The sequence below is a fragment of the Nelumbo nucifera genome, chromosome 7 (assembly GCF_055504915.1).
Source record: "Nelumbo nucifera cultivar China Antique chromosome 7, China Antique-T2T, whole genome shotgun sequence".
NCBI lineage: Eukaryota > Viridiplantae > Streptophyta > Magnoliopsida > Proteales > Nelumbonaceae > Nelumbo > Nelumbo nucifera.
In genome coordinates this window covers 22,320,942-22,331,806 of record NC_142655.1, presented here as the reverse complement: position 1 = coordinate 22,331,806, position 10,865 = coordinate 22,320,942, and positions in this window count along the sequence as shown.

The window sequence follows — 10,865 nt, the reverse complement described above, 5'->3', positions numbered from 1 at the left end:
TTTTTTTCTTTATCTTTAATAAAAAACTTTTATATTAAGAAAAATAAAAATGCATAATAGTTGTTAAAAGGGGGGGGGGGGGTTTGTCGAAGCCCCCAAGCCGAAGGGGTAGGGGCAAACCACTTTCTTTCCCCTTATCTTTTATAACATTGCTGAAAATGTAAAAAGAAAAAGAAAAATTGAAAAAACATATTTAGTTTCACTACTTTTTTCACAACATTGAAAAACTTGTTGAGTCTTGCAAATTTATAGATGTTTTGGCAAATTTTTACAAGATTTGAGTCTTTAAAAATATTAGAAAGTTTTTTGAAGGGTTTGGGAAAGAAAGAGGAATTCTGAAATGGGTTTACAAACCCTTTTTCAAGGGGAGTTTTATTTGCATTTCCGCCACAGTAAAATTGTATTGTATCAGCCGATACAATGCCGAAATGCACCGATACTCAATGATACGGGTATGATACAGCCTCAATACGACAAATAGATACGGCACATTCAATTTGGTACCATGTACCATGCCGAAAACTTGCTGGAATGATACGTATCGGCTGATACAGACCGATACGTGACAAATTTTTGAACCTTGGTTTTATGCTTTGGGCCAAGCCCATTCAAATTTTCACAAAAGTTGAGCTTGAGCTTGGCCCATGAATAGGCAAAGTTAGTACTTGGGTGAAGCATGGAATGATATAATGAGGTTTAAATTCCTAAAACTCTCAAATAAGGCAATTTAAACTACTCTGGCCGTTTCAGATGGTTAAATTTATCCCTAAGTTATTAAGTAGAAAATAACCTTTAGAAAACTTAAATTAACAAAAACTATACCACCTTTAAACTATGAACTTTCTAGTGGACAAAGAATCAAAGGGATTCAAGGTGCCAACTAGCTGGTTGGTAAGTTCTCCTATTGGGCATAGCAAAGCTTTGGGATTGAATCCCGCTTGCACTTGGGATGGGGGATGGGCTACATTCACCCATTGTGTAGCGCTTCAAATGAAACCAAAAGAATTAAAGGGATGGCAAGGACTTTACACACCTGTTTGTCATCAATTGTTCTGAAAGGGTATCACATTTAAAAGTCAACATGGACAAGCATTGCATTGCATTAGTTAACATGAGTGATGAGGAAGTAAAAGGTGTAGCAATGATATTAGGGTGTTCTGTTAGCTATTAACCAATGAGATACTTGAATCTACCCTTGGGTGGTAAGTGGTAACCCTAAGTCACATGAATTTTGGAGTACAGTGGTGGATAGGTTCTCTAAAAAGATGGCCACAAGTAAGAAAAATTACAATTCTTTAGGGTGAAGAATAACCCTAATCAAATGTACCTTATTCAACGAATATGATGAGCCTTTTTTGTGCCGCATGGTTTAACCCACATTGGAAGAGAGGGAAGATAATGTGGAGGTGCATTATAGTTTTACTGTTGTGGGCAGTTTGGGAAGGAATAAAGTGAGAATTTTCAATGAAAAACAAAAAAAACAAAGGAGTTTGTGTTTTCAATCCGTAAGAGTGAAGGTGGAATGCTTGACTTTATCAAAACCTTGGATTTGTTTTGCTCACTTATTAGTGAATGACATCATTAGAAGTTATTAGTAGGTTGTTTCCTCATCTACAATTAGAACAAGAAAAACAATTTCATGGCAGCCTCCAAAAAGAAACCAAATAAAACTAAAGTTTGATGGGTGTAGCAGGGTAATCCTGGATCTACATTAATTGGGAGAATTTTCAGGGATAAACATGGGAAATTCTAGCTTTGTTATCTGACCCTATGGGTATTGGAAACTTTTTTCAATGGATTGAAGTTTTGCATGGATTGAAACTAGCAATAACAGTTAATTAGTAATGTGTTAGTGAAAGACAACGCAAAACTCAAGAGTAGTGGTGAGCTAGTTGAGAGAATAGAGCTAGGACAATGGTAGTATCAGTGAACACTAAAGTAAATCTAAAACTTTGTAAGATGAAAGATCTTTATTTATAATTTGTCCCAAAAGTCAACTAATGGATAGATTATACTTTAGCTAAATAAGGAGTGTAAAGGGAATGGTTTTTTGGAGAATTATAAATTATGATTTATTGTAAGAAGCAATTATTAAGTTTTTTGGGTTTAGGGGTTTGCATTGGCCATGTTTAATTGTGGGGTGCAGGGCATGTTATAGACAAAGATTCATGTTCTGGTATTAATGAATTTTTAAGTTATTAATCAAAAGAAAAAAAAAGAATCAAAGGAAAATTGATCTCTCTCTCTCTCTCTTAGTTTTGTTCAATGTTTGCAATCATTCTTAGATCATATTTGACTTATATCCCCAACACATGAAGACTATAGAACTTGTCTCATTTCTATCCTACATCAATGTAGCATTGAGGCTATTGGTCTTGCATCAGTTTGGTAATAGAGTTGTTAGTTCCACAATGAAGGCATTATAAGGGCAACTTTGAGAGGGTTGCCTTTTCTTTTGTCATCTAATTATAGTTGGAAGGTCTATTTAGAGTGGGATTGTTTTCCTTTCTCCAATGCTTCATATTTTCGCATTCACTTGGTTTTAAAACAATGATTTCAGTGGGTGGGCCATATTTGGTAGTAGATTTGCTTTACATGATTGATGTAGACTCCTAAAAGTTATCTTATTATATAGAGAGGCCATTTTTTCTTTTTTTATCAGCAAAAATGATTTTTATTAGTGGATTAAAAAGGTAAGTAATACAATGTGATCATAGGAAATTTATTACTTACGCTCAAAACCCCATTACAATCTAGCCCACAACAATTGTTGTCTTGCTACATTCTGTTTAGCCAAAGAGTCATCAAACCCATTCACACTCCTTCTGACCCACTTAAAGTAAGTGTCCATGTCTTTTGCAATCTCATGACTTCCCTCATTACATGTCTCAAAGTCCAAGGGATATGTCTGTTGGTGTTTGCCCATGAAATGATTACTTTTAAATCCTTATTAGTCTCAATTAACAGGTAGACTTGTTATCTGGTTAATTCGAAGCCCTACAAAAGAGCCATCAATTTACCCTTCCTTTTTTTTTGTTATGTATAAAGAAATTCTTTGTTGGCCAACTGTTTATGGTTCACAAAAAATTGCAACTTGAGGGGTTTTTGTGGAGAAAGAGTTAGAACTAAGAGAGAGATTTAAAATAAAATAAAAAAATAGACAAAAAGGAAAAAGAAATAAGTGAGTAGTTGAGGGTGTGTAGTGGTTGCATATCTATATAAATCTATTAAGCTGAAATGTGTACGTAAGAAGGTTGAGGATGAGGGCAATGCAATGTAACAATATTTTTGCCTCTTTTCTTAGAAATTACAAGAATGTCACTCTTTACCATCTCTCTCTCTCTCTCTCTCTCTCTTATAAATTATATGAATGACATATCTCTCTCTCACTCTCCTTATAAATTATAAGAATACCATACTCTCTCCAACTGAGGGAGACCTCAGCTCAACATCTCGGCTGCTAAGGGACCTGTAATCAAAGGTAGTCGAGTTTGAGAATAGCCGAGCTCGAACTTATAAGCTCAAGCTCAAGTCTCTAATTCGAACCGAGCTCAAGCTAGACGACACCTCGACCACTAAGGGAGACCTCGGCTCGACATCTTGTCAACTAAGGGAGACCTTAGCTCGACACCTCGTCTGCTAGGGAAACCTCAACTCGACTCTTCAGCAGTTGAGGGAGACCTCAGTTTGGCACCTTGGCAATTAAGGGAGACCTCGACTGCTTGAGAGACTTGCAATCAAAGGTAGCTGAGCTCAAACTTTCAAGCTTTTGACTTGAGTTGAGATCGAGCTCGAGCTTAGGTCATTTGAATCAAGCTCGAGCTTGATAGTTTGAGTGAGCCCCTGCAATGCAGGGCCCCCTCCGATAGGTATACAAAACAGGGTCGTCGAACATTAGACGTTTTTAGTTTGAATTAACATATATCCGCATAGATGGATCCACAACTAATCGTCATTTCCTATTTCCCCTCTACTTTAGCTTTAAAAGGCATAAGGGTTATGCCTTTGATGTGAGGGTTTCAGATTTTGCCCAGGGCTCTCAACTCTCATAACTTTATTTTTGAGGCTTTAGCATTTTTTTTTAAATTTAAAAAGTATGGAAATGACACATTGGCACTTTAGTAATAATGGGCCATAACTATATAAATATATTAAGCTGAAATGTGTACATAAAAAGGCATGACGACGAGGGAAATGGATTCTAACAATATTTTTTTGCCTTTTTTCTTAGAAATTACAAGAATGTCACTCTCTCTCCAACTAAGGGAGACCTCAACTCGGCATCTCGGCTTGCTGAATCGAGCTCGAACTTCTGAACTCAAGCTCAAGTCTCTAATTCAAATTGAGCTCGAGCTAGACGACACCTCGACCACTGAGGGAGACCTCGGCTTGGAACCTCAGTCACTAAAGGAGATCTCGGCTCAGCACCTCAACAACTATGGGAGACCTCAGCTCGACACCTTGTCAACTAAGGGAGACCTTAGCTCGACACCTCGCCTACTAGGGAAACCTCAGCTCGACACTTCAACAGCTGAGGGAAACCTCAGTTTGGCACCTCGACTTGGCTGCTTGAGAGACATGCAATCAGAGGTAGCTGAACTTGAACTTCCAAGATTTTAACTCAAGTTAAGCTCGAGCTCGAGCTCAAGTATCCAATTTGAATCAAGATTGAGCTTGATAGTTTATAAGTGAGCCCCTACAATGTAGGGCCCCCTCTGCTAGTTGGAAATTAAGTGGTGATAGTTGCTTCACTTTGATTGGTTTTGTTGTAGGTTTTGCAGCACCAAGTTTCTAGCAGACCCATACTTGATTTAATTACACTAAAATAAGGAAAAATAAAGTGTACCTAGATTAATAAACCAAGTTTACTTGAATTACTTTCAACTTGCAATATCAATCCTTTTAAATCTTTTAGCTGTAAATCCCTTGGTCAAACCTCTCAGCATACATCTTTCACATAAAATACTCTATACCGATATTTAAAAATGAATTGGAGACTGGCTAGGTGAACTCTTGGGTTGAAAAAAGAAACATTATTAGTACTTATATATATATATATATATATATATATATATATAATTGTTTATGAGCTGGGCTTTACCACTTATTAACAGAAATGTCCATTCCCAAGCTTGTGCTTGTCTCTAAAGCCTAAAGATTGATGTATGTTATGCAATATTTTAGTTTTATTTTCTAATTGCATTTTTTGTTAACTTGTTCCTATCAATCACACATTTTACACATCATAAACATTGGTGCATAAGATGCAATTATACACATAAGTTCAAACCAAAAAAAATTACACACAAAATACAAGAGACAAAACAATAGTAAAAAGCCCAAACTGGCTCGAAAAATAATTGGGCCTAATACTTACAACCCTAACATATAAAAACATTGTTATGTTATATTTCCATCCATCCTTTCAAGGCAATCCCATGAAAGCATCTTGTTGCTAGGCACCCTTGTGGTTGCAACAAGGTTTAGATTAAGTTGTTGTTGCTATTGTTGATGTTACTGTTGATGATTATTGCTAGAAAATAAAAGCCTATCTAGGGACCTCATATAGCAGTTTAAGCTTTTAGGTTAAATAGTTCATTAACATGGTATCAGAGCCTATTTGCCAAGTGGTCTAATGTTCAATCCTCGCTACCTCTATTAAAAATAATTAAATTCCACCACAAGGTATGGGCGGGCCTTCTTGTGCATACTTTAAGCCCAATAAACTTTTGTGTGAGGGGGCATGTTAGAGAATAAAATCCTAGTCAGGGAACTCACCTAATGTCATAGGATTTTTGGTTGAACGTTTTATCGAGAATGATGATGATGTTTGTTCATTACTTATTTGCTTGGATTTTTGTTGCAATCGTAACTTGCATTCCCATGTTTTATTATGGTCATTTGTTTGGGTTTGTTTTGCTATTGACTCATTACTTTGCTTAGTTGTTTAGATTCTTGTTATATGAAAGTTTATGATTCTAAATATGCTTTGCTATTTTACTGAATGGAATTGATTATATTGTATATGAAATATTGAAATTTATGGATAAAAATTACAATATAATGAGATTAATGTTGCAATTGGTATTTATATGCAAAGATTGTTAGTATTTTGAATACAAAACAACAAAGTTTTGAATAATATCTCATATATCAATGTGGGTCACACCGTAACTTATACCTACACACCCTCCTAAGCACATAGATGACAACATGGAATCCTATCTCCTAACTTCACCTTGGCCCCTTGATAACATTGTTCTCGACCTAGTGTGTGTGAACATGAGATCCATTAGTAGTAGATTCATCACATTATCTTGAAGGTCACTACTTTTTTTTTAATTGCTATACAACCAAATGTGTATCAATATCTTCTTCCATAAGCTTATATATGTTTCTTGTGTTTTGATATAAAATAGAAGTAATTTTTTGTTATTTTTTCTTTGTATTTATATTCTTGTTGCATCTTAGTCCTAAACATGATTTGCCATTTGGATCTTACTTTTCTTTTTTGTTTTGCATTTTTCTTTGAGTCTATGATGATTTTTTTTTCAAGAAATTTGTTCTAAGTTGTTACATTCTTGCAATCTCATAAGCACTACCTAAGGAGCTTTAGGTTTGTCTTAAGCGCAATTAGATAAAGTAGCCATATGTCATGTAATACGGTCGTGATCTTCCATAAAGATCATCTTTATTATTTGATATATTTGAAATAAGTAATGATTAAACTGCCAACAAGTTTTGTATAACTTATTCTTGTTGTTTGGGAATGAGCTTATTGCCTCTCTTTCTACAGGATATATGTGAAGAATAACACGTGTAATATGTACCACCACAACATGCATAGCGCAATCCAATCTTTGATCATGTACATAGAATTCTGAATGACATTGTTGATTTTGGAATGTATAATGCAGAATTTATGCCAAGGCAACCATAGAGTTCTACTGCAGCTTAAGATTGCTGATAGGAGTTATAGTTGACTATATGATCCCCATTTAAGTTATATATAACTTTAGAATGTAATCAAACAATTCAATGCATAAAAAATGTGTTGATATTATGTAGTATGGTGTTTTGCAATGTGAGTCATTTTGGAGATGTCTTGTTTTGAGAAAACATATGGTGATCTCTCGACAAATGAAAATGTGCCAATTGTCTATGATTTTTTTAATAAAATATTCAGGTGAATGGACAAAACGAAAATTGGTAGTCTTGTTGATTTATTACAATAGAACAATAAGAAATATGGGCAAAGCCAACTAAGTTTGGATATTCTCCTCACAGAGCGCTCCTGATACCGACCTCACAATACGTCCCAACCATACATAGGGAACATCTCCCATTTTTATATGTATGCTATTAATGGGAAGATGTTCCCAATACACAGCTAATTTGTGTTGTGAGATAGGTGTAAAGAGCACTATGTGAGGAGCATATTTGAACTCGTTTCGAATGTACAGCTACAATGGCCAATTGGGACATGTTGTGAGTATTTAGTTGGTAAATCTAAACTCTAAAATGGGGAATGAATGAATGAGGAAGGATTTCTGTTTGGGAGGAGCAAAATAGGAAGTAAAATGTAGTCTTATAGTGAAAAAATTGTGATGTAAAATTGAGGTAGGAGTAAGGTGGTGTAAAATTTGGATATTATGAATGAATGGCATAAAGTGCAAACATGACATTGGGTAAAATTGCAAATCATTGTTAGAAATATATGTAAAATTGAGTTTGGTAGTAAATTTATAACCTTTTACGATAATCAACAATTGAGAAGACACAAGTCGATTAACAATTTGGCTTTGGTAATTACTGTTTAGCTAGTTTCCCAAGACTTCTCCTTCTAGATTCTAGTTGTATGACTTTTGTGAAAACCTTTTCTGTTGATTGCCTTGGTGCGGTGTTGGTGTGTGCTATTGTTACTTTCTAGTGTATGTTTGTGATTTCCTGAAGTACCATGGCTCATTCCTTATGAACCTCCTTTTTTGCCTGGTATGTAAAGTTTTCTTTTGTTTCCTTTTCATCAATTCGTGGGATTTGTTACTTCGCTTTAGGGTTTGGTTCTTAGCTTTTCTTTTGTGTTTGTATTTTTTTAGTGTGCCTAAAGAGATGAAAATTGTCCAATATCCATTTGCTCGAATGATGAATAAGAATGAGGACCTAAGGGTGGATATCTTCAATTTCGGTTTAGCAGAAAAAACTAGGAACATTTGGCATCTCTACATGATTGGAAAAGTTTTCCCTTTAGCAACCTTACCCCAGCAAGACATTAACTATTAATATGTTGTATGGTAGCTAGGGTGTAAATGAGAATAGTCTCATGGTGCAGCCCTTTCATAGAGGATACTATCATTTTAGGTTTCGTTACTAGGATGACTACGATAACATTAGAGATAATGGACCATGGGCGATGCATGAAAAATGACTTTTATGCCTGGATGAAAAGAGGGGGATGGACTAAAGGAGGCAATAGGAAAAAGAAAGATGATATGTTAGTTCTTCAAAGCCGTTGGTTAGCAATGGCAACAAGTCAATAGTTCAAATAACTTAGGGAGTAGGGAGAGCCTATACGAAAGCTCAAATCATGAGAATATCCTTATATAGCATGTTGAGAGGATTTTGGGTCGATTCCATAGGGCAAAGGGCCACTTCAACTGAGTGTGCCAGAATTAGGAAGTTTGGCTTCAATTAGGTTGTGGGTTTAGATAGGGGCTTGAATCGGAACCAGGTTTCGGCCTAAGGGGATTAGAGAGTCGTTAGTGTAAAGGAGGGAGTTCAATCATAGGGAGTGGGGTCGGGCAGACCAAAATGACCCCAACGGATTTTTAAAGGTGAGTCTTCGACTGGAGCATTAGGACAAAAAGTGGAAACTAAGCTTTAAAGGGAAATCTTTTATACAGAATTTTGGGAATGAAATCAAATTCAAAAAAAAAAATGATATAATCTTTTCTAATGGAAACTAAGCTTAAAATTGACAAAATGGAAATAATTTAATGGAAAATAGCTTATACAAATTCTTATTTTATTCCTTTTGATGGATTAGCTGGAGACTTAGCCCATTTGTTGCGAGGTGGGATAGCTATCACAGTTCTTGCTTAATCTAATCATTACATACTATTAAATGTTAAATTTTTACCCGTAAATACTTCTTGGACTTTATTTTGCATATATCGGATGCTAGATAATAGACAAAAGATAGCTTTTTGGAATGCTCTCGTTGATCTTATGGATGCTTATGAATTGAGTGGCAAACCATGCTTGATAATAGGTGACCTGGATGTAGACTTCCCCCTTATACTTAAGGAGATTGGTGGAGAAATAAGGGAAATAAGAAAACCAAACCAATCCTAGCGAAAGCTTTTAATACCTTTGTTGATTATCTGCAACTCCACGAGATAAACCTAGGCCGAGGAGGGAACTAGACCAGGTCAAATGGGCATTAGGGACTAGGAGCAATAAAGAGAAAATTGGATATGGTCCTCCTGGTTTCAATGGAGTTGTTACAACTACTACCCCAAATCTGGGCATGAATTAGACTGCAATGGAACTAGATCATAAATCATTGAATATAATCTTGAATTCTAGCACCACCCAAAGGTGAAGAAAAGTTTACATAAATGGAATTGGGAGAAATTTGATGACATAAGCAAACGAGTGGTATTGATTAATAAAAGATTATTGGAGGAAGAATCAAATAATGATGGGGAAATAAATGATTCAAATCTTGATCTTAGAAATGATAAATGAAAAAATATTAATCCGACAATAGATATTTTGGTGACAAAGGTCTATGCAAATTTATCTAGCACAAAGGGGACTCGAACACTTCTTATTTCCATAAGTGTGTGGAATTTTGAAGGCAAAGGAATTATATATTCAGCTCCAAAATAGAAGAAGTTGAGTGGAAATTTGAAAATGAAGACATAGCCGAAGCCTTGATAATGGCTTTCTTAGAATAGTTTACCACCCACAAAGTTGAGCCTTTTTAACCAATTAAAGGCATATTTTAGTCAATAATCACTAAGGTCAACAAAATGTTAACCAGCATCCCCTCAATCAAAGAAGTTGAGGAAGTGGTTTTTGTTTTTATTTTTAATTTTTTCTATTGGTGCTTTGAAATCACTTGGACCAAACGGTATCCCAACCTTAGTCTAGCAAATGTTTTGGGGAATTGTAGGAGAGAAAGTGCATGGTGTAGTGATTGATTTTTCCAAAAATAAAAAGTTTATGGGGAAATTGAATAACACTTTCATAACATTAATACCTTAAATTAACAATCCCAGCATGGTCAAGCACTTTTAGACCCACTAGTCTTTGCAATGTCCTACATACAATCAAAAGACTGAAGTTTCTTCTATACAAGTGTGTTTCTCCTTCCCAAATAGTTTTGTCTTGAATAGGCAACTCCGATATAATATTGTCAATGCTCAAGCGCTCATCCACTTGATGAAATCTTGGAGGAATGGTAGGGGGTTTGATGGCTTTAAAGTCGGACATTTCTAAAGCCTATGATTTTCTTGAGTGAGACTACCTTTTCTAGGTCTTAATAACAAAATTTTCAATCCTTGTCAATGATACTCCTGAGGGGCTACTTTAAACCCACGTGTGGTTTGAGGCAATGGGACCCCATATCTCCTTACTTATTTGTTCTAGCTATGGAGGGCATGTCTAGAATGATTTACAAACTTAACACTGAAAATAAAATAAAATAAATGGAATTACCATCTCTAGAGTATCTCTAGCTATCTCCCATATCCTGTTTGCATATGATATTCTGTTATTTGGGAAATCAAATAGAGAGGAAGCTATTGATTTCGAAGACTTATTGCTAGAGTTTCAAACCTATAAGACTTATATGGCAAAGA